Below are 26,335 nucleotides of genomic sequence, written 5' to 3' on the forward strand. Positions count from 1 at the left end.
AACACCCCGGGGAAAAGACTGGTCTGTCGACCTGCTTTCCCCGGGGGCCGCAGTCTGCAGCAAATGAGCCAGACGCCTCGTCAGGGCTAGTAAGCGCTATATAAATACAATTACAATACATAGCCTCTGTACGGCATGTTTCTGATCGATGTCTCTAACTCGATTTCTCTAACTGCAGATTCATCACCTTGAATACTCGCCAGGCACAAGACTGGATTTAAAAGCTTTTCCCATCAATGCTCACGCAACCATTATGCGCGGCTCTGCATGCAGCTCTGTGCTGGCTTCATACTGCCTCAGAAGTGAAAGAATAGAGCTGCATATAAGCCCACCCGAGTGCTGATGTCAGTTACTTTCTTTCTCATGTCCTCTATTTGCAGATCCCAAGCTGTGCTCCCAAATCCACCAGTCTACCAATGACGTCTAAAATGAAATCCAGTGTTCCAAGTCCTCTTCTAAATCTACGGGTTTCAAATCATGCTGTGACTAGAAAATAAATGTTGGCCACGGCCTGAGGTGCGTGTCTGGGGTTTGGGCTCAGGACTATTCGATGTTGTCTGATAACAGTGCTCTAATGTACCCCAAGACGATCAAGAAGTGAAGTTGTATGGTTGCTGAACTTAAGCAGTCCTGGCCTTCACAAAAGTACTGATTCAGGTTGCAGACACTGTCCCGCTCACAGAGCGGTTCCTGCAAGAAGTCTACTTCATGGACCTCCGAAAAGTACAAATCGAAGTCCAAATACAAAAAACAGTGAAGCGGGACTAGACCCCATCCCACCACTACACATCCAAGGAGGAGGGGCAAGGCATTATACTGCCTGCTGGTCTCCCTTGGGATCTCCTGTCGCAGAGCCAATTCCCCAACGGATCCATAGTATTCTGGGCGATTATCAACCCAGCAGAAGAGCAAGGCCTGCAATAGGCCATGCTGCAGACTTTCTATGTATTTTCAGCTCCCGCTGGTGTGCCTTTGAGCCCCATGGAGCCGCTGGTTCGTCCCATGGTAAATCTGACTCTTTAGGACCCATTCCTATTTGCATAATGACTGTGCCTCATACGTCTACTCTGGCTCCAGGACCTGTGCTGCACCCTTCCTCTTTGCCGCCAGAAGATGATCCGTAGCGGAATCTTCTCAACTCAAACAGACTTCAACCAGATCTCGACGGATGCCATGCGATGAAATTACTAAATTGGTCATCATATAATCAAACTGTACCTATGCCTCTTCCAGGGTGGACGTACCAGTAGAGGGTCCATTATGTTTTCGACTCTGAACAATGTACACCATCTAAGGGAGGTGCTGGTGGGGAGGGGGGTGATGATGTCTCTCCTCTTATAGAATTAGATTTTTTACTTGGACCAACAAGACGCCAGTGAGTTTGATACTTCCCCTAAAACAGGGTTGTATGTGTTCGGAAATGACCAGCAAGATTCAAGATAAAAAGCAGCTATAATAAGTGTATAACATTTTTCAAAGATTTACTGTGATCCTGTTCCACGAGACAAAATGTATAGTCTCTCAAGTTCTCTTTGGGTATCCAGATAAACCAAGAGGTATTCGTGAAAAAACAGCTTCGCGAGTAGCGAGGTATGACACCTGTTGGTTTTCCGGATACACAAAGAGAACTTCAGAGACTATACATTTTGTCTCGTGGAACAGGATCACAATAAATCTTTGAAAAATTTGATACACTTATTATTGCTGCTGTTTATCTTTAATCTTGCAGGTCATCTCGGAACATTGTGTTACATTAGCCCTGAGGAAGTCTGTGGCTTACACCACAAAGAGACGAAACACCTGTTGGCGGCTAGGACTGTTTCTGGAGAAGTTTGAACTAAATAAAAGAAGATCAAGAAGACCTCTCGGTGTTGACTTATTAAGAACTTTGACTGATTGTGAAATATGCTCAGGATATATCTCTTTTTTCTTTGGTAGAACTATTTACTACGGCATAAATGTTTCACTACATGGTCTTCTACATTCTTGTCCGCTTCATGGTTCTCTCACACATGCGCACCACCCTGGGTCAGGGTTGCGGCCTCCTCTATGCATTTCCACCATTCTTGATCCCTCAGTCCTGAAGAAAGTCGGACAGGACCCAGGACAGTTGATTCAGAGAGCCGATTGGCCCTTGAAGGTCAGGTACTGCTGACCTTCAGCATCTGCCTGTCTCTTCAGGAGAATCTACACCCAAGCGAACTACTGTGTGCATGGAGATTGAGCAGAATCCGAAGAGAGATTGTGAGAAACAGTCATAGTTGCTGCTCGACTTCCTTCCACAAAATATATTTATTTAGGCCAGTAGCAAGTTCAATACCTGGTACGAGGAGAAGCAGATTGACCCTTTATAGGCTAAGTTGCCTGATGTCATTTCGTTCTTAGTCCAACAAGTTTTTGCTGTGGGCACTGTTAAAGGTTACATATTGGCCATTTCAGCCTCTCTTTGTTTGCCTGACCAGCGCTCCTTATTCAAACCCCCCAGTGAAATAGGTGTAAAAATCTCTTTTAATAAACTTGTTTTCCCCTACCTCCTTCATTATGGTGCAGTGGAGCCTCAATTTAGTTCTGACGTTCTTGTGTACACACCTGCTCATAGTTGTACCCAGAGGCGTTTATGTGAAGATCCCGTTTCTCATTGCAACCACTTCTGCACATCACATCAGCGAGCTTCAAACATGATCAGTATAGCCCCTAAGGAAGCTCCCCTGGTTATAGCCACAGTATGCTCTCAGCTTCTTCAGTGATGGGACTAAGGTTCACTGGGTCGACAATCACTTCTTCATTGGATTTGCTGGTGCGAAGAAAGGCGAAGTGTTAAAAAATTGACCTTATCTCGATGGATTATCCTTTGCATAAAACGATGTCCTTGGCCAAGAAGGACCCTTTCTGAGGGCCTTAAAGACTTACTCCACAAAGGCGAAGGTACTGATGACAGTCTTGAATCAGTGTCACAGACTTTTTTCTGTCATCATACCACCCTGCCTCGTATTGGGAGTAACAGAGTTGCTGAGAAGGGAATGTTATCCTTTCCCACCATCCACTCGCGAAATAGGTTAAGAATAGGTGATGGTCCTAAAATCAGAAGAAAAGAGATGGGTTTTGATCTATATCAGAAAAGATGCAGATTTTGGTCAGGCTTTCAATGTTAAGTGTAAGAAGGAGCAAGAGTTTCACAAGGACTTTTACAGAGCATAGGCATGTGGATGAATAACATAGGTAGGTGTAAGAAAAACATACCATTCTTGCTCACAAAGAAGGGTTTTGGAGAAAGTAGTTTTACTCCCCAAAGAGTGACATGCCATCTGCTCTTACAGAGACAGTCTGGCACGTTGACCAGTCAGTCACAGATTACTCTGATATTCAAATCTGAGCATTATTAGGCATACTGAAGGACGGGACTCTGTTACCACATATCCACATATATGTGAAAAAAGTGTGGCTGTTCCACATTTTAGGTGGAGAGGGTCAAGCATGGATGAATAGAAACAGATCTGGCAGTAGAATGAAAACTATTCCTGGAAAAGTCCAGTTAACTCTACTTGGAAGGTAATAAGTGTGTCATAGATTACTGTAGAAAACTCCAGATTAATCAAGGCGGTATGACCGTTAAAGGTAGTGAGTAGTAATGGTATGATTTTTTTTCCTACTCATTTTTTAAAACCGATATTTAATCATATTAGGGAAAAGTTGATAAAAAGACAACTTACTTGTACTTGCGTAAACTCATTTTGTATATATATTTCAAACCTCCTCGGTCCACACTGCGTATAACATACTGCCATAACTTAAACAATGCTATAATTACAATCACATTCTATAATCAGTTGTTACAAGATTGCCTTTATATGGAACCATGAACATCTCACCCTTACATTTACGATGCTCTATAGAGTTGATCTATTCCAATGCGTACTCCATGCTTTAAGTGTCCATGGCCATCTCCATTCCAGTTATACAGCTTTAGACTTTCTTGTGGATTCAGATGGTACTTGAATATTCTCTCAATCTAGACAAACTCCAGAAAAATAAACATATAACGTGTCAGGTCATTAAAGAGAAAGCCTCGTCTCCCCAGAGGGGGGCTCCTTTCTAGACTCAGTTAGGCGTACTCTAAACCTTACCTTCCTGCCCTGCAAGAACTTCTTCCAGAATTTTCCTTCCTCAGAATCTTACTGCATGCTCTAGAGCTTGAGAGCCCTTCCACAGCTCAACTGTTTGCTTTCTATTTTTGTTTTAGTTAAGCTTTTCTGACTGCAGGTTTGAGTCTATGGTTTATAAGCTCCATGCGCTTGTACACAGTTGAGCGTTAGGGAGCTTACAAACAGGCACAAGGCTTCATTCAAGATGCAATGACAGTTAAATGTTTCTGAAAACTGTCAAAAAGACTAAGGGGCTGATTACGATGTAGTTCGGAAAGCATTCCGACTGAATCAGTTTCAAAATGCTTTCCGACCAACTCGGGTTTGTAGAGTTCAACCGACCGAATATGATGGTTCCAAAAACAGTTTGGTCGGACTCCCATTGACTTCAACGGAAACCTGTGTTCTGACCGACTACACAGGCTCCCATTGAAGAAATGGGTGCTTGTAGAAAATTGGGCACCCCATGGTGCCTGCCACACTGTGAATCCATGGAAAGGGGGGACCCATAGGCACCCCCACAGGCCCCATTCGGAGACCCCCAGGTAAAGGGGGGCCTGCTACAGGCTCCCAAAGTTAGATACCAACTGGCTATCCATGTTGGAACTACAGATTCAGAAAGGATGTCCCAATCCGACATCCTAATCGCTGGGTCGGAAACGCAGTCCGTAGACCACTACGATTCGTATCCAACTGACGCCGTTCGGAACAGAGTCGAAAAGTCCAAATGGTTTCCAATCATCGTTATTGGTCAATCAGAAGAGTGTGGGAGTCGGTTGGTAAGGCGGGTTCCGAATCGGATTTGGATGAACGGAATGCCATTCGGAGCCTTTCTGAACCACATCTAAGTGTACTACTGCCTGTATTCCGAACACACCTGCAAAGACTACAACATCAGTATGTATTTCTATCAGAGGACAAGTGTTAGATTTGGGGGTCTCTAGTTGGCACAGGTAGGTACTTGTGACAAATAGGGACCCTTGCCTCTAGAGGATAAGGGGATTACACTCCTAAATAACCCCTGCTCACCCACTTGGTAGCTTGGCACGAGCAGACAGGCTATCTCAGAGGCAGTGTGTAAAGCATTTGTAGAAGAACTGGGTCAGTCGTGCACCATCCTAAGTAGCAGTAGTAGGAAGAGGGGATATAATAATCACCACAAAGCATCATGTTATTTAGTCTGAATTTGTATAAAATTACAATGATTTATACGAGACAGGAAAAATCAATCAATGTCCTTTGAGTTTGAGAATCTTCATTTCATTTTATTCTTGAATGAATGAAAATGAATGAAAATAGGACTTATAAAGCGCACGTACACCTACGGTTTCTTGGCGCTGAGGTGGGAAGGCTGGCCAGTGCAGATGGAGTGGGCTAATTATAGGCTGAAGAGAAGAGCCAAGTTTTTAAAGATTTTCTGAACTGAGCATAAGATGGAAGAAGGTGTTTTTTGCGCTTGAAAAGAATGGGAGTGAGAAGATTGTGACTAGAAGAGCGGAGGTCGCGCTGAGGAACATAACGGTGTAGAAGGGTAGAAATAAAAGATGGTCCCTGGGAGTAAAGGGCTTTATGGATCAGGCAGCCGAGTTTGAAGAGGCTACGCTGTGCGACTGGGAGCCAATGAAGATTCTTTAAGAGGGGCTTAGTGTGAGTGAATTTTGGTAGACCGTAGGCCAGCCTGGCTGCCTGGTTCTGAATAAGCTGAAGCCGTTTGGATTAATATGCTGGTATGCCCACGTATAGGGCATTCGCATAATCAATACGTGAAATCACAAGTCCTAGAATGACCTGTATAAGAGCCTCGTGAGAAAGAAGTCTGCTGATTTTGCGGATACGACGTAAGTGATAAAAACAGATGGATATGACTGAGTTGATTTGTACCCTCAAAGAGAGATCCTTGCAGATGGTAATGCCAAGGCTCTTTAGGGAGTCAACAGGGGAAGGAGGGGGACCAAGTGAGGGTGGCCAAAAGGTAGAATTCCAGGGGTTGCCTAGGGGACCAGTAAGAACTAGCTCAGTTTTGTCAGGATTGAGTTTGAGATGATTCAAACTCATCCAGGAGCTAATAAAGTTCATAACAGAATGAACATTTTGAACAGAGGAAGGATCAATACTGAAAACAAGCTGAAGGTTGTCCGCATAGTTAAAAATAGTGACAGATTTATGTTTGAGCTCAGAGATAAGTGGACGGATATAAAGATTAAAGAGGAGTGGTGAGAGTGAAGATCCCTGCGGGACTCCACAGACGATGTGTTTTCCCGCAGAGGAAAAAGGAGGAAGGGACACTGCCTGAGTGCGATCCTGAAGAAAGGAGGCAATCCACTTCAGTGGCAGCCCCTGGATGCCGGCGTGCTCGACACGTTCAAGTAGGATGTTATGGTCTACGGTGTCGAATGCCGCCGACAGATCCAGGAGTACCAAAGCTTGGGAGATGTTCTGGTTAGCCCCCTTTCTTAACTCCTCATGGACGGCCAAGGCGATGGATTCAGTAGAGTGTTGGGGCCTAAAGCCGGCCTGATGGGGGTCGAGGAAGTGGATAGATTCGATAAAAGCACTCCGGCAGTTAACCACATAAGCTTCCAAGACTTTACCCAGGTAGGGAAGGAGGGAAATTGGGGGACAGAACAGCTGGGTCTGCATCAGGTTTTTTCAGGATGGGCGAGACCACCGCTGTTTTAAATGAGAGGGGAACTATCCCTGAAGACAGGGAATTGTTTAATAAAAAAAGAGGGTGTGTAGATATATTATGATAGATTTCGCAACTAATGTGGGAAGGACAACTATCATGCGGAGAGCCCGACTTGACTTTCCCTAAGAGAGAGAAAGAAGTGTCTTCCGTAAGTGAGGGAAACATGAGATAACGAGCCGGGTTAGGAGGGGCCATAGTAGAATATGAGATGGTGACAGTAGTGGGGATACTGGTTTTGATATTAACAATCTTTTCGATGAAATAGTTGTTAAGTGAGTCGCAAAGGGATTGAGAGGGCGGGGACTTAGTGGTTACACGGTCGGGTTTGACCAGTTCATCCACAATAGAGAAAACGGTTTTGGATTTGCAGTTGGAGTTGAGAATTTTTGAAGAGAAGTATGCAGCCTTAGTCTTCACGATAGCTTCTTTGTATTCATGTAGGGCATTCAAAAACACAGATTTATTGAGGGGACAGTAGTGAAGCCTCCACTTGCGCTCCAATTGGCGCAAAGCAAGCTTCCTCCTAGCCCTCAGGTCTTTGGAAAACCAGAGTTGAGCGTTGTGCGGTCTCTTAGTTTTTAAAGGCTTAAGGGGGGCGAAAGTTTCTCTTGCCTGGGTCATCCAGGAGGAAAGAGCTTCAGCCTGTAGATGAGGTGAGCAGTGGGAGTCCAAAAGATCAGGAAATTTGGAAAGGGTAGAAGTGAGGTTAGTGCAGATGGAGGGGATATCAACGTTTTTCCAGTTTCTAACCCTGGTGGGAGCTCTTGTGTGTGTGGCGGTGGAGGTAGGGAGGCTAATGGAAAAAGAGACAAGATGGTGGTCGGACCAGGCACAGGGGGATAACCGAAGGTCAAGGATATCCAGATTTAAACTCCAGGCCTGGTCCAGGATGTGCCCTTTTATGGGAGTGGCTGCGTTGATGTGTTCGGAAAAGTTAAGCCCAGAGAGCAGGTCCGTAAATTGCTTTGAAGGAAGGCTCTCAAGAGGATCATGGTGCCAATAATTGAAATCACCTATAATGAGGAGCCTGGCGTGATTAATCACCAGCTCAGCAACCAAATTACTGAAGAATTGGACAAAATGTGAGGAGGAGTTGGGTGGGCGATATCAAAGAACGCATGCCAGAGGAGAATATTTTGAGTGCAACGTAACTACAAGAATATCCGCCAATGGGGAAAGAGGGAGTGTAATGGAGGTGAAAGAGTGAGGACTGGCTTTGAGGAAATTAGAAGCAAAATGGTTGATTAGACTAAGAACAGTTGATCGTGGATTAAATTATGATAGAGAAATGCATGTCTTTTTGCGTTAGTCATACATATATTCGACTTGTCTACAACAACGCAAATAGCTGTTAGAAATTAAACATGTTCTCTTACCAATTGAAGCTGCAACTATTGTCATCAAATATGTAACCAAAATCAGTTATATAGAAACACACCATTTGCTAATCCATGTGTTCCGCCATCAAACTGAAACTGTAATTGTTGTCATCTAAACTGTATTTATAGAGAGTGATATTTGAAACATATATATGAGCTAACATTTTCTTTTCCAGTTCATGACCTAACTGTCTTTGCCATTTAAGGATTGTGGATTTTTGACAAAAAATTGATAATCTCTATTCTTGTATTAAGCTTCTTTGGATGTGTTGGACATGAGATTATGCACATGTACTTCGAGTGTTTGGATTCCTATATGTGTGCTGTCATCTTATGTCTATTGATACATTTACAAGATTGTTACCTCACTAATTGTTGTACTTAGATGAAACTAGAAACATGACTAATATACTGTTATATTTGATATGTCAGAGTTACCACTTGCTTATGTAGGTATATGTCTTTCTACACCTTCTTCACATATTTCATATAACCATCTCATGTCGGGAGACTGGGTCTCACAATATTAACTTCCTCTATATACTTTCTCACCTTGTAAATCTTTCAATATTTGAGATAACATTCTAACATTCTGATGTGATTGATTGTTTTGGTCACTCAATATATCCGTGTTCACATTCATTTAGTATTTTATTTGTATTCGCATATACTATTTACTTGATTCTTTTATATATATATATATATACGCGATAGACCGGACTGTTAGGACATCTGCCCAAAATAGGCCTTATAATGAGAGTTCTGTGCCAATCCTGAACAATCATAGACTACTCGTTTATAATGTGCAATATTAATTACCCTTTCAGAATTACTCTGTTCTACTCTGCCTTGCCTGCTTACCCTACGCCTCATAAGAATATGTCTATACCACCACTTAAAGGTCTTAGATTATATTATATATCGGCAGTCATTGGTCGTAATTTCTTGCCGCTTTAATATAACTAATTATAGACTCAACTTATGCACGGCATTCACCATGTATTTCCTTGCTCGTTGTCAAAGACGTTAGACATTTTAGAGTCTTTCTTCCATCTGACGTGGGCTTGTTAGATTCCGTCTGTCGTCGATATTTTTTTAATCACGTGACTCCTTGGTGTCATGTGACGTGTCTTTTTCACAGTCCTCTCTCTATTTAAAGTGACGTTTTCGCTCGAAATGTTCCCTACACATACTTTTTGCCTAAGAGACAAGTTCCTTAAACTAGAGAAACTCAAAAAACTAGAGAACTCCCGCTGGTGGGACGGGGCTACTCTTAAATATTATCTGAGACACAAACTAGTTCCTAGAGGACTACGTTCCCACGTCTTCCCAACTTATGACGATCTAGACCGAGATCTCATGACCAAATGGGAAGATTCACTCACCCAGAACTCCATCACACTCATGGATATTCTCATCGAGAGTGCTGACCGTAAAACCACCAAGTTACAGGCTGAAATCTCCATTGTAGAACAGGAGATCAAGGATTTAAATAAACCTGAAGCCACCGTCAAAAACTATACTACACTAGATGAGATTCTTCTTAAACACCAAACGGAAATTAAGAACAGAAAGGCACGTCAGATTAAAAGGGATGAGGCAGACTACAAAAATGGTAGAATCTACACCTTTGATCGGAAATATGATTCCCTGATCCCCAAACCCAAAACTAGCTCACAGACAGGCAGAACCACCACTACTAGTTCTGTTAATTCTAGTACCACCTCCCTGAGCTCTACTGGGCTCAGTGACATTGAGAATGAAATTCTATCCAACTCAGAGCCCAATAATTCCACCTTTTTTTAGAAATGGAACGTGTGAGGAAAGGAGTCAGAATACAGCCAACAAGAGCCGCTGCAGACCCAAATCCCACAGGGGCAAACGTGGGAACAAGTGAAGACTATCGCAGGAAACTGAGGTTGGGCACACAGAAGAACTAGTTACACCGGGTGACAAAGTACAAGTCATCAACTTGTCCTCATTTCCTTTGACACCTGAGATGGTCTCCTTATTGAGTAGAGGCCTTAACTTCAATCCCTATGCTACCGGCGACTTGTGCCAAACCAAGATAGATATCTTTAAATTCATTCGCAACCTCAAACTAAGAAAACATTTTGCAGGAGCACAGGATAGACAGAGACAACTTAGACACACCCCAAATGTTTTTGATGATGTTTCTTTGACCATTAAAGATGTGCAAGCTACACATTTGCTTCTTTCTTTAACAGACAGGGAAGACAGTCCTCTCGAAATGGAAAGGTTACTTGAGGAGTTGGATGTTGAGACTGATTACAGTATGGCGAGTGGCTTGAAAAGTAAATCTAAATGGACACCCACGTTATCAGGGGACAATGTGATAGACAGATTTCACAGACATGTTCTTGAGGATCTGAATAGAACTAATTTCAAGAACTTGAACTCCAAATTCAAATACAAAGACAATGTAACAAAAGGAGAACGGTTAGCACTTTCCACCTTGAGCGACAATCCCAACATAATCATCAGGGAGGCAGACAAAGGGGGCAATGTGGTGGTCATGGACCTGATTAACTACAACAATGAGATCCAAGGCCAACTCAATGATGACTCGTGTTATGAATTACTCAGTCATAACCCCATGGGTCCACTGACACTTCTAATCAATGGACTCCTACTCAACTGGAAACAATCTGGTCTTCTAGATGACAACGAGTACCTGTATCTTAAAGTTTCCAAACCTACGTATCCCTGGTTTTATACGTTACCCAAAGTCCACAAAAATCTACCATTTCCTCCAGGAAGACCGATAGTATCGGGGATTGGAGGTCCCACCGAAAGAATCGCTGAGTATGTGGATCTTTTCTTGGGGCCTCTAGTCAAAAATCTTCCGTCTTACATACAAGACTCTAAACATATACTCGGCATCATGTCAGACATGGAGTGGCAACAAGACACCATAATAGTGACCTTAGATGTGGTGTCTCTCTACACCAGCATCGATCCCGAACTAGGCTTAACAGCAATCACCAAACTTTTATCTAATCGACCTGCTTCACTCTGGGCACATACCAACATGCTCGTACAAATGATGAGAATCATCCTAGAAAACAACTTTTTTATTTTTGACCGAAAGTGGTACAGACAAAAGAAGAGAGTAGCCATGGGTTCCAAATTCTCCCCCTCCTTTGCTAATCTCTTTATGGGGGCTTTGGAGGCTGATCTGATTTGGGGCACCAAAGGAATCAGATACGTCGACTCCATAGTCTTTTGGGGTCGTTACATCGATGATTGTTTTCTGTTATGGTCAGGCTCTGAAGTACTACTTCAATCGTTTCTGGAACATCTGAACAACAATACATGGGAAATGAGCTTCACCATGCGACACAGCCTCACTAACATGGAATTCTTGGATTTAGAATTTTACGTGAAGGATAACCAATTACACTCTAAACTTTTCAGGAAGCCAACCTCCTGTAATTCCATACTCCATGCCTCCAGTTTTCACCCTGAGCACCAGTTACGTTCTATTCCTTATGGTGAATTCCTAAGGGCTAAACGCAACTGTAGCGAATCCAGTGAATTCGAGAATTGTATCTCGAATATGAAAGACAGATTCATACAGAGAGGATACTCTCACGCATCCCTCAAGCTAGCAGAACGAAAGACTAGAACCATCCCGAGACCAGATTGCCTAAAGACACGCACGGAGACAGAGTCCTCCGGCCAACAAATCAGACTGATAACTGAATACAATGCACTCAATTACACTACCAAAAAGAGTTTTAATAAGCACTGGAAACTACTTACAGGGGATCCGGTGCTCAAGGACTTCCTTCCGGACAGACCCTCCATTACATACAGAAGAGGTTTTACTCTTAGGAATAAATTGAGCCCTACAGTTCCCCCTAACACTACAGCTCGTGATTGGCTTTCCACACGAGGCCTGGGTTTTTATAAATGTGGTTTCTGTTCCATGTGTATTTGGGGTAAACATGGAACTACAACTTTCAAGGACCCGGGGGGGACTGTGTACAAAATTAAACACAACATCACTTGCCTGACCAAATTTGTGGTGTACATAATCGAATGCCAATGTGGCAAAATATATGTAGGCAGTACTATCAGGACACTCAAAGAAAGAATCGCAGAACATATGAGAGCCATCCAAAAGAGAGACCCCAGGTACCCTGTAGCTCTACATATAGCTGAATGTCAACCTCTGGAGAATTACATCAATGTACGTGTCTTTGGGATCGACATGATTCCCCTCAACATCAGAGGGGGTAACCGAGAATTGACGCTTAGACGTAGGGAGGCCACATGGATCATGCGCCTACAGAGCGTGGAACATGGGCTTAACTACGACCCTGAGCTTCAATACTTTCTGGGTGACTGACAAGTTACCTCTTGGGATCCAGACTTTGTAACATCCACTTACCCATAGAGTTAAGATCTATTCACTGTCAGTCCTACGAGAGATGATAATACACCACTTTCATTTAACGTATACACCTTTGGAATGATGATGATATCCAAAAATATGCACCTACTGTAACATGTACAATGACTGTTATAATGTTGATTTCAATACTTAACTGTCAGAATGGCCTTTGACATGATCCACTTCACCGTTGGCGTGACCAGACGAAAATGTAATGGAATGATGTGGTTAATGTGATATACAAAGTCACGAATACACGGGAATGGTAATGCACCTTCACTCGACGGTTAAGACTACAACTAGTCAATGTCCTTAAACCACACCATACTCATAGGCACCGGGTCACAATAGCAGGTGAAGAGTTCTTTTTCAGCCACTACTCATTACTCAACAGTCATTAGACCACTCTCCAGCTGATAGCACTGAGTCTTATATAACTATCTGTTCGAGATAGAAATATACGCACAAAGTCGGGTACGCTCCCGCTCCGACCAACTAGTCAACATTACCTTAAACAGTGCATATGCTTTCTATTCTGTAACTATTCCTCATCTCCTTCCAAAATGGTGTGATACACGCACACACTAATATATTCTCACTAAGAATATACTATGAGAATACTATGTACCTATTAACAATTTTCTCTATCACAACAAACTATGAGAATACTATTGATTTTCTCATCAACTCCCCTTTCCAAGATGGCGGCCACGTTTTGTGTCACAAACCGACCGACATCTTCTATCTCTAACACTTCTATTTAGCAACACCTCCCCCCCGGTCATGTGTCCGTTCGCGATAGACGGCCACCGGGAACCTGAAGAGGAGGGATACCTGACTAGGGGTAAGTCTTGTTGCTTTCTCCATTACGACCAAATTCCCACTTTTATGAACGTATGAGCCCAAACAAACTAGGCTCCATAATTCTGATGCGTGCGTGTAATTGTTAACTTTCACAGCACGCCGCTTACCCAGTAAACGAACACGTTTTTGGATGCTCTTTGATCGACGGATCCCCTCCCGGTCACCGCCTGAAACACACACTTTTTCAGGTACAGATCTACATAGCAACTTTCTTTTACTTCCGCCAATCGCACCAGGATTGTCATAGTGCTTTACGCGATAGATGCTACTTTCAGCCTAATACAGCGGGCATTTTATTTGTCCCCCTTTTTTACTATAGCGCTATTATTTTGGATATTCCGTCACCCTAACAGTGCGGAACACAACGGATCAAACAGGATCTGACCTTACTACCTGAAACATACCCGTTTCCAGGTACAAAATACATGTACTGTCATTTCTTTTACTTTTCACACTATGACTATTACTCAGCACAACGCGATAGAGCCCATTTTTAACCTAATGATCCTGGTACCTGTAATTTGTTTTTCACCATAGCGCTCTAATTGTGTAGACTCTTACACACCCGATAGGGCGGAACTTAGCTGTTTAAACAGAGCGTGATTCCATTGGATACTTCACCTTTACTCATCTATTTATTTGAGCAAGGAATCAGCATTGGTAAGGATACTTCCAACGTAATCTCTTTTCCATTGTCCGAGTTTTATCTCTGGGCATCCACCTAGATGTACTTTACCATTCCTCTCTTTTTTATGCCCTCCTGATGAATTATATCTCTTCTCATTTTTCAGTATCTCTCTGATCTACCTACACAGAATAGTACTATTAGCTCCAGACTACCCTCGACCCATTCCTGGTGTTGAGTCTAAAGGTAATTACTTGTATGTTTAGAGAGAGCATGTTATTTTCACTGAAGTCACTATCGTTCGTCTTTATACTATTAATCAGGCCCACACAACCCTGTTTGAACTTGTCACCCATTACTTCCACAAACTCCACTGTAGTTCGCTCGCACTATGATATTTTGACACTTGTCACCCTCGGAATGCAGGACCACCGTGAGTTCACCTTACCCCTCCTACTTTTTAAACGTTAGACTCACCTTACACCTCACTTTCATAGCACTACCACTCAAGGTCAACCACTCACTTCCTTGAAGTGGTTCACTTCCAGTATCTCGTGCGTCGTCACCCTCCACACTAACTATGTGCGTCTGTACACGCACATCACTACTGCATGTGTGATGCACCTCTTGTCACCATATGCAGTATATATTGCAACGGTATGACGCACTATTGATTATGTATACACCATTTTTTTGTACCATCAGCCCTGACGAGTCGTGTTGACTCAACGGCACACGACGAAACACGTGTCGGCATATTGTGATACTTCTCAAGTCTGGATGCAATAAATCATCTCCCTGCTGGGACAAGAAACACACTGAAGAATCTGCTTCTGTTCATTTGTTCATACCTGTTAATGTACTGAATTTTGTAACACCCCAATGTAGTTGCGAGAGCACAGCTGTATTATTGTTGTTTAGTCTCTGACTTTTTAGACGGTTAAGGGTGTTTTGCCGTCTGCTCTTTACGCACTACACAGCAACCTCCTGAATTAACACACAGTAACGTAGAAATTGAGGTAGTGCGCCTTTGATATCGTAACCTTCAAAAACCCCTAAACAGTTTTAGTTATGTTAAAGCGGCAAGAAATTACGACCAATGACTGCTGATATATAATATAATCTAAGACCTTTAAGTGGTGGTGGTATAGACATATTCTTAGGGTTTTTGTTTTACAGTGATCTTTTCTTTTCTTTGGGTGGTTGTTCTCTGGTCTAATCACTATACTTATACAGCGATTCCCCTTGCTTCACACGTCTTGCTGATACATTTTTTTTTCTTTTTCTCTCAAATTAGACTAATCACTTTAGAATTTATAAAGTATACATGTACATATATTTGTTTTTTGTGTATATTGATTGTTGTTATTTTATGTTACAGCCTTGAGAAAGTTACGGTACTTATATAGTACTAACGAAACACGTGTCGGCTGTTTTCATTGTGATGAATTGAAGAATAAGATGAAATGAAGATTCTCAAACTCTAAGGACATTGACTGATTTTTCCTGTCTCGTATAATTCATTGTAATTTTCAAAATTCAGACTAAATAACATGATGCTTTGTGGTGATTATTAGATCCCCTCTTCCTACTACTGCTACTTAGGATGGTGCACGACTGACCCAGTTCTTCTTGATATGCATATGTTGAGTCCGCTTTCTCAACATTTGGTCACCCTTGGGAGTGAGTGACGTGGGTTTCTGTTGCACTCCGCTAGTAATATTACACTAGTTTTGCATTTGCTGTCCTTTATCATCTTTACTTATATATGTTTTGTGATAGTGCGGATATTCCTCTTAGAGGAACACCACTACCTCCTCTTTTTCTTCTTTGTAAAGCATTTGTGACCACATACAGTAACCCAGTGAAAACACTACAAATGGACACCACACAAGGTTTTATATAAAAAATAAGTATACTTTATATACATTTACCACAAGACCATAAACGACAAAAATGCACAGTACGATTACTTTAAGATGGTAGTTTTAGCTTAGTTCAGTTCAGTTCTTAAGATGCGACACTTTGCGCCAATGTACCTTACGATGCTTTGCGCTTCCACAACAAGTAACGTTGCAGCGAGGAAAATGCGGCAAAGTTCCGGTGCAAAGAAATAAAGACGTGAAGATCTTCCAGTTGCTGCACGCTTTTCCGGAGATGCGAGAAGTTCTCGGTTCAATGCGCGGACTGCAGCGGCGACACCCTTGTTCAGAAGTGCGACAGCAACAGCTTCAGCTGTGACACTCTTCTCTCACGTTTGCGTGAAGCTTCCTCACGATGCGACAACGACAGCGGCGACATCCTTGTTCAGAAATGCAACGGCAGCAGCTCCGACGGCGGCGCGCTTCTCGGGGGATGTGAGGCGCTTTCCTTGATGTAGTGCAATGCGACCGTTCCAGCGGCGACACCCTTGTTCAGATGTGCGACGGCAGCAACAGCGACATGCTTCTTCCTCGTTGCGAGACTCTTCTCACGAGTCTATGCAGTACGACAACTCCAGCGGCAACACCCTTGTTCAGAAGTGCGACGGCAGACAGCAGCGACAGCTACACGCTTCCTCTTCGTTGCGAGACGCTTCTCTCGATGCTGTGCAGTGTGCGACAACTCCAGCGGCAACACCCTTGTTCAGAAGTGCGACGGCAGCAGCAGCGACGGCGACACGCTTCCTCTTCGTTGTGTTGCACTTCCAGCTCCTTGCGACATGCAGTTCCTCAGAAGGCCCAAAACAGCAGCACACACTTCCAAAAGAACTCTGGGGAGCTGGGGGTTGAAGTCTGATGTCCCTGAGACTTCAGCAGGAGGCAAACTCTTTTCCAAGCCCTTGGAGATCCTTCACAAGTTGAAAGAAAAGTGCACAAAGTTCCGTTCTCCTCTCTTTGGCAGTAAGGCAACCACTGCAGGCCAATCCCCTAAGCAGCACTTCAGCTTAGGAATAGTCTCTCCTCAGTTTCTTCAGGTTCCTTTCCTCAGCAGAGGTTTCTTATGGTTTGTCCAAAAGTGATCTAATCTCTTGGGATCAGGGTCCCAATGTTTATACCCCAAAATCCTTTCTTCTCTGAGGGGAGAGGGGCCTTTGCCCATTCCAAACCAGTTCTGAAGCACTCTGTTTACCAGACTTCTCCTTTCCTTTCACAGTGCAGGGCAGAAACATCAGACGCCCCACAGGATTGTGGAAGGCAGGCACAGCCCTATTCAAGGTTCAGGTGCAAATCCTCCCTCCCATCTAGATGCAGATCTCTCTATTCACCACTGGGCTGACTCATCCTGTCTCTTGGAATTCCCCAGCCCTGTCACTCACAAACTCCAGACAAGGAATACACAACCCAGCAGAGGCAGGCTTGAAAGGTTAGACAAGAAAATACCTACTTTCTAAAAGGGGTATTTTCAAACACAGAATGTTAAAATCAACTTCACTAAAACATGCATTTTATCATTCTGAGTCCAGGCATACTAAACTCGAATTTCCACCATGTTCTCTGAGTCAGTTAGGATTATAAAATGTAACAATTCTAACAGCCCATTCTGGCCTATGGAGAACAGGTAGCCTTGCAATACTGAAAAACGAAAATGGCTGTAATTCACTATTAGGACATGCCACACTCACCAGGGCATGTCCTACCTTATACTTACAATGCACCCTGCCCTTGGGCCTACTATAGGGGCGACTGATATGAAGCAAAGGGAAGGTTTAGGCCAGGGACTGGCAAGTGGGTGCACTTGCCCAGTCAGCATGACAGTACCAGACTGCACACAGGCTCTGCAATGGCAGACCTTAGACACATTTTTACAGGCCGCTTCTGTGGGTGGCACAACCAGTGCTGCAAGCCCACTAGCAGCATTTGGTTTACTAGGGTTCTAGGGTCTGACCGGTAAACCAAACCAGTCAATCATGGAATCACCAAGTCATCCATTAATTTATAATAGGGAGAGCATATGCACTTTAGCACTGACCAGCAGTGGTAAAGTGCCCAGAGTCATAAAATAGCCAACAACAGGTCAGAAAAAATATAGGAGGAAGGCAAAAAGTTCAGGGATGACCCTATAAAAAAGGGCCAAGTCAAACACCAAGGAAAGAGCAGCGACTGAAATGTACTTCAAGTTGGCGCCCAAGTCGGAAAAAAACAAATATTGCTTTTAGAAATCTTCCACGGAGTACAGCCCACCTAGGCTGAGATGCATAAAATGGTTTTGCGTGACTTTTGCTTGGGTTACTCCTATGAGTTCAGAGGTCGGTTTCTAAATCTGACTGATGTCATACTGCCACAATTGGCATCTTGGGGCAGGCTAAGTCATCACGCTCCATGAAACAAAGGGTCTTGCTGAGAGGCAAGCATATAACTTAGAAGGATGTCCTGATTCATTCACCCCAAGCTTCTTCATCCTCCAAGGGAACTGTTCCTAAACGGAATAGTCTCTTAATTTAACCTGGACATACAGGATGAACCAGAGGAAACGCATTTCCTCTTAGCTCTGGAGCATGAGAGAGAGAAGCTGTTAATGGCTCCATCCATTTTGAGGTCCACATATGGAATTTGGGCTAGGTCTTCTTCAATCCCCACCCCACCCTCTGTTTCAGCTGCTGTCTTGCTGTGGTTTCCACAAGTTGTGGCTGAAACGTACCAGATTATGTCTACTTGTGCAGGACAGGGTGTGAAGCATGCCTTTCAGTACAGTATTTTCTACTACCAGAAGACCTTCCTCTTTGTGGAATTGATCATAGCCCTTTCTAATCTAATGTGTCCAATTTTCCAGCCTGTACACAACACATCTCTTCAGGGAGATTGGTTGGGGGAACAGGAAGAGCAACAGACAAATCGTCAGGAGTGAAGCTATTCCCAATGATAGGAAGTAAATTAAGTGCTAACTTTTTTCAGCTTAGAAACCGAGGGAAGTTACCCTCCTCACCCTAGACCCTGCTATTGATGCTTGGCCCAACGAAATAACTATTCTGACCCTACTTGGATGGATAGTGACACCTTCAGTATTGACAATCTCTGATGTCGCCATGCTCATCGTTCATCACTCTTCCTGCCTACCAAGTGCAGAGACCTCCTAGATCATTGTAGTTCCAGTTTCCTCTTCTTTCCTGCCAATTGCATACCTGTTCAATCAGCAATCTGAGTTTGGAAAGGTGCTGTTCAGAACACAAGTGTTCATTCTGTGATAGGATTTCACATTTCTCAAAGGACTGGATTCCACTTTCTTCCGGCAAGAAGGGAGAACACAAAAGCCTCTTTAGTTTCTCAAATCCTTTGTGAGTGACTTTGTGAATGCTTCTTAAACTTGGTTTCAGTGCCTGGCACCTTGTGCTCAATACCTTTTATTTATTTAGTAATTATTAAGTTTTATGTCACATAGGATGGCTTCCAGGAGATGGAAGAACAAGCAGCACATCAGCGATAATGTTTGGTTTGATAGATGGAATACAGTCATAATAAATCAGCAGTAGCACATTAATAAATTACCATGGAAGCAAAATAGAGGAGGAGACCATGAGCAATCTACATCCAGAGCATATAGTATACGTCATGCATGAGAGGAGTGGTGTGGCGTAGTGTACGATAATGGACAAGGGGGAGGAACAGGAAGCAATTCACACATGTGCGTAGGCAGCTTGCGGTGACAGGCAATATACAAACCGTAAGGCATAGTAAGTAGAGTGTGGGGTCAGATGTCAGGATCACTAGCTGCGGGATGTTCCATGAGATACGATTGTAGCGGACCCCAAATATCTTGGGGACGTGAAGACGTCGTCAGGAGTTCAGCGTATATGTTTGTTTGATCTTGCCAGAGTATCCTATCCCCAAGCCATTCTTTGAATGTGGGTGCCCTGCCCCCACCCTACCTGCAGGATGCACATGGCCGTGTCAGTAATAGGCCAACTGAGATAATTTTGCTTTACATACTTGGTATCTGCTCGGTGCAGCCAAGTAGTGCCAGGAGAAATTACGTGGAATCCTAAATCCTTTGAAAAAATTACCCAAACAATTGAGAACTCTAATTTACTTTCAATTAACCACAACATAAACCCAATATCAAATTTTGAGGCAGTGGCCAAGAATCTTGTTCAACTATTACAGGAAAGTGGAAAACGAAGAACGATAAAAACACAAGGCAACAAAAGATCGACGTCAGATCCCAAGGCAAGGGAATTAAACAAATTAATCAGGGCACAATTCCTGTATTTCTCTGACACCAGAAAACAGGAAATCAATAAACTAAACAATTATCGCCGAAGACAAAAATTAAAAGAAAAACAAAACTTACAGGATAAAAAATGGATAGACCTACAGATAGCAGCAAAAAGACAGGATAAACGTGCATATTGGACTATAATAGCACAAGAAACAGGAACAAAAAAAACTAAGGAGGAGGAGCTACGACGGCAAACAAGATGGCTGCTTAGGTTCCCGGCTCCGCCGACCTCCGTATTCCGCCACAAAATCCTGTACGATTTCCTAATTTCCTACGTGTTCCTAATTCTGGTGGTGAAATCCCCAAGCTTTTATCAGTTGATTTCACGAACTTGCACCGAGTTAAAGATCGTGGCCTGGTCCAGCGGTGAAGCCGGGGCCTCGAGTGACTGCATGGCCAGGTTGCAGTGCAACAACATCGGCTGAGAGACCCTGGCAGGGTCCGGTCCATCGTGGTGGAGACTTTGTCTACGCCCGAAATTGGTGGCGACTGTTTTCCTTGCCCAGTGTTCGAGAGAGAGGTGACCTGCTGCTGCTGATTGTGTGTGGGGATCCCCGTACCGCGGACCCGGTATAGATTCCTGCCGTGGTTTGGCGGTTCGGGACCCCGTACTGCGGTGCTTGACCGGGTTTTCCCAGCTGTGGATAACTACGGGTCGCCGTCCACGCTTGCCCTCTCATTATCCTGTTCGTCCCCACGCAAGTGGATGTGTTAAGGACTAAAATGGATGCAAGTCTGACTGGGATTCTGTTCGAGGTACCGGACCCTGCCCCGCGGTTGAACCAGCAAACAACAGTCACGCAGGCCGCGGCCATTTTGACTTCGGGCGAGGAACCCGCGTGGGACCAAGAATGGATGTTAATATCTAATCCAACGGATGGCGCCCTGGAAGATGGTGTCCCCGAGACCATGAGTGTATCACCGTACCTTTCATCTTCGTTGACTTTGGAGGTATCGAATGGCGTTCCTGCCCCGGAACCCTGTGTTGTAAACTCTTCCATCATCTTGTGGTTTTATCCCCCTTTTCTGGACGTTCCACGATTCCGGGGCAAGAAACATCGGGACAGTCCAGCTAGGAGAAGGGAATTTTCCACGCGTGAAGTCTTCGTGGAGTTACTAGCTACATGGGGTAATGGATTGACTTTCGATGCTTTCCCTCTCGTCTATGACTCGTCTGTGTCCTCATGGGTTTCGCTAGGAAGGGTTTGTGTGCTGATTCGAAAGGGTCAAGGTTGAGTCAATTGTACTGGGATGGTTTGGAACACCTGTTCTGGATGTTTGAATTGTAACCGTTTAATTATAGAGGCTGGGCGGTGTCTCACGGTGCCCCTTATTGTCTTTTGAAAGAGTTGCTTTACGTCTGTCTTTTGCGGCAAGGGGTGTCTGTGTTTTGGCGGGGGAGCCCAGGGGCCGGGAACATCATATGACTATGCCCTCCTCCATTCTTCTTCTTCTTCTTCCTTCTTTTAGGGTTTAGGTTAAGGGGTGACAGGCACGCTGCTAGTGGGGTTGGGCTATAGCCATCGGCAGGGGTGCAGGGTGGGAGGTTGGAGGGGGGGGTTTATTTTTCCTTTTTTATTTTCTATGGCCTTTTTCTCCCTTCCCATATATTCCTTTAGGATCGGTATGGTCTGTGTTTTATTTTGATTTCACTGTGATCTGAAATTAGTGTCCATGCTTCTCACGTTAATCGACTTCTTGGGTGGGCGGGCCCCGGGAACTGGCGTTCACGGAAATGTATACTGTCTTGCTGTTTATACCGATATATGAGCATTAACGCCAGAGTTCCACGAATGGCTGTTTCTACATGCATATCCTGTTTTCTTGGCCTGTCCCCCATATCCTATTGTTAGATTGTATGGCACCTGATCCGATCATTTAAATAATATAAAAAGAAGACCTTTATTATATCCTGTGATTTATCAATAAGTTTTAATACAAGATCCATCCTGAATCGCTGCAGAACCTCAGGGTTGTCGGCTGAAGAGCTGTGTTGTGTTATGATAAATCGAGTTTTACCTTTGTTTAGCGGCCGGCCCCTGCGGTTGTAGGCCCATATTTGTATTTTATGAATGCTGCAATAAAGGTTTTTTAAAAAAAACACACACAAAAAAACTTTAAAATCAAACCCTGTCCCACCTTCAGACTGGGAAACTTGTATGACTAATTTATGTAAAGTAAACCAAGCTTCCAACTGCGATACAGTAACGCAAGTCGATATAGGACAGGACAAAGTCACATATATTGAGCCACTAACACCATCCTTAGTAGAATACTACATAAAAAAGGCAAGAAGTTCGGCTGCAATGGGGCCAGACCAAATTCCGATAATGGTACTAAAGAACAACCCAAAGGAGTGGAGTAAGTTTTTAACATGCATGTATAACCACATAATCAGTACAGGGGAAACTCCAAAGTCCTGGAAGGGAAGCATAGTAATTCCAATTCATAAGAAAGGTTCTAGACTGTTCCCCGGCAAGTACCGACAGATAGCTCTTTAGATGCAACCGGGAAGATTTATGCTCCGCACTTCTAGATCATCTAAAAGAATGGGCATTCTCAACCGGCTCCATTCCACTCTACCAAGCAGGATTTAGATCCAAACACTCAGTCATTGACAATATTGCAGTACTCCAAACAATACTAGAAAAATATGTGATAAAAGAATCGCAGGTAGTATATGCAGTATTTGTAGACTTTACCACTGCCTTCGACAGGGTCGATCGAGTTAAACTTTGGAGCAAACTCCAGCAAATGGGAATACCACAAAATCTTCTCCATCTAATAATATCATTGTATTCTGGGACTTGGTGCCAAGTTCAAATGGGGAGGGAGAAAGGTCTACCCTCCCCATTTCTAACTCCAAACGGCCTGCGAATGGGGTGTCTCTTAGCACCCCTGTTATTCTCTTTATATTTCAGTGATCTACCAGAAACTCTTAATCAGGTCAACAACTTTCCGTCGAAGATTGCTACCACCAAAATTCACTGCATGATGTATGTCGATGATGTAGTAATCTTGGACCTGACTCCATTCGGCCTCCAACGAAACCTTTCGGCACTCACCAGATATACAGATGAAAACTATTTAATTACAAATACTACTAAAACAAAAATTCTACCATTCACAAGAAAGAAGACTTATATAACTGGTTACTAGGAGGTAAACCATTGGAAATTGTTAAAGAATATATATATCTCGGGAGAATGTTTACTCAGACTTTGCGTAACCAGCCTCATCTGCAAAAAATGGGTCATAAAGCAGATGCCCATAGAGGGGTCCTCCAAAGACTTTACTCATCCACTGGTCAAAGACAATTCTCCTCCTTGCTCCAGGTCTATAATGCAAAAATTCCAGCAGTTTTATCATTCGCAACAGAACATATCCCAACAAAAGAATGGTCTCAAATAGATATTAAAGAAGGGAAAATCCTGCAGAAGTTAATCAAGATGCCGCTAGCAGTTCCGGTCCAAGCTCTTAGGTTAGAACTATCGTTAGTTAGTTCTTATGCCAGAGGGATCACAAACATAATTAGATGGGCATATAACCTGGTTCATGCCGATCCAGGAACACTTAGAGCACTGTTAAAAACAGAGTCCCTGGAGCAAGACTCTCCAAGACTCTCCAAAGTATATATTTGGTAAAAACCTAAGTAATGCTTTTAAATTAACATCAGTCTCCCTAGAAATGTTAAAATCTTGGACACCAGTTCAGCTGAAACTCTGCTTGAAGCACCTAACACCAAGGCTAAGCATGGAACTTGATATCCAACACTGCTCCAGGCTCCTAACATACAAACAGTACGCGGACACAGTAGTGTTTAAAAATCGCAACCATATATCTTTTTTAATCTAAATCATGGAGTAAGGCGAACTATTCTTCAAGTACGGCTAGGAATATTACCACAGAAATCATACACTTCCAAGTGGTCATCAAAACAAGGAGGGACTAATCTCTGTGACTTATGCAAAGGTGGGATGCAAGATCTAGAACACGTTCTGTTTGTATGTCCAAGTGAGACCGTTGTAGCAGCCAGGAACAGATATATTACCCCGATCAAAACAAAATGTAATATAAATTCGGTCCAGATGTTGATTTCCCTCTCCAATGGTCCACCCAATGAATTTGTGTGTATTAACATGTATAATTTTTTAAGACTTTTTTAAAATTATATTAATGTGATGATTTTATTAGTAAAAATTGTAACTTTTATCGTGTATAAATTGGTTTCGTCTCGTAAGAGAACTGAATCAAATAAATTATTTCATTTCATTTCATAGTGCCAGGAGAGGAGACGTCTGAAATGGCGTGGTGGTCATCAACCCTACTGCTACAAACACCCGCTGCCAGTAATCGTGAACTGACCAGCATTCCCAAGCAAGGTGAAGGAAATCAGCATTTTCAGCCTTGCATCTGTTGCATTGATTTATGTCTTGCAACTCAAATTTATGTAGCTTAACCGCAGTGTAATAGGTGCGATGTAAGAATTTATAATGGGTGATGCATAATTGAGTGCTCGAGGAGACCTGCTCTGTCTGCTTGCAGCAGAACTCCTATTGTTGTTCCGTTAGGTCTTGGCCCAGCTTAGCTGACCATTTATCTCGAGAAGCACTCGGGGGATACTCATTGTCCGTGTAGAGGTTATGGTCAAATGTAGAGACTAAATGAGAGGCAGTGGCTGCACACAGTGTGTGGTGTAAGGAGGGGACAACTGGGGGTATGTGGGGGTATAATCCCTAATTCCTTGGCGTAATCGGATATACAGAAAAGACTCCATGACGGAGGGCGGGGGTTCCGAACATAACTGTTGAAGCATATGAAATTTGCCATCTACATAGAGGTCACCCCAGCTGTGGAGTTTACGCTGTAGTTTAACCTTTTTAAACACGCCTTCTTGCAATAGGGGCATTTTTGGATGGTAGGTGAGCAGAAGGAATGGGGAATAAAGCATGGGGGCGTGTAAACGGTGAGCAATACGGTTCCAGGCTTTAATCGTGCAGTCTCATCACTACTAGACCTGCCCCTATTCTTTGTGAAGACACATGTCTTCCGGGAAATTTTACCAGATACCTGTTTTAGGGTATCCGCCACGGTGGACAACTTTGTACATCCGCTTATATATACAACCAAGTCATATTTTACAATGTGTAAAAAATATATATATACACACGTGTGGAGCTGCGGTAACCTGTGTACCCTAAGTACACGTGAAAACAACCCACCAATTCGAAGAAAAGAAAAAAGTGTGGGGGAAGTTGGCAGAGCCTCTCGGGAGCAACACCCAGGGAGGAATAAACAGACTGGTACTTGCCTGTGTACCCACGTTCTCATGGCACGTAGAATGAGCTGCGATGCAATTTGAATGGGCGCGCCAGCTAGCACTTACTGTCGTACGCAGGATCCGGGATGTGCCAGGCAGCGTCAGGCAGATGCGGTGAAGTTCCAGCAAGAATCCGTGGAGTGGCACTGGTGAGGGTTAAGACTGCTAGTCGTTACTAGATGTCCCTCACGAGTCAAATGCAAAGCATTGAAATTATTCTTACATCAAGCTGCAGTTCCACTAGTCGTTACTAGATGTCCCTCACGAGTCAAATGCAAAACCATTGAAACCCTTTCATCAAGCATTTGTATTTGTCTTGTGAGGGACAACTAGTAACCACCAGTTGAACTGCAGCTCTTTGTAGAATTATTTTGATATTGGATACTATATAATATTCACTGCCCACTGCTAATCTCATCCCATAATGCTTTGCAGGGCCTTTGGTTGGGAATGTGTTTTTGCCAATAACTGTGCTTGGGGTGGTCCTAGGAAGATGGGACCACCACCAAATTGTTCAATAAGATGTGCTTTTTTTGTTTTCAAGGCATCTGTTTGGTACTCCCCCTAGGTTAGGGAGGATCCCAAAAGCATCACCACTCTCACTGCTTGCTAATTTTTCAGTTTCACTTGTGTGAAAGTACTATATGCACTTTAGCATATAAAGATAGAGATACCTATTTTATCATAACTGGCACTGTGCA

This window comes from Lissotriton vulgaris, chromosome 1_1, assembly GCF_964263255.1.
Source record: "Lissotriton vulgaris chromosome 1_1, aLisVul1.2, whole genome shotgun sequence".
NCBI classification, from domain to species: Eukaryota; Metazoa; Chordata; class Amphibia; order Caudata; family Salamandridae; genus Lissotriton; species Lissotriton vulgaris.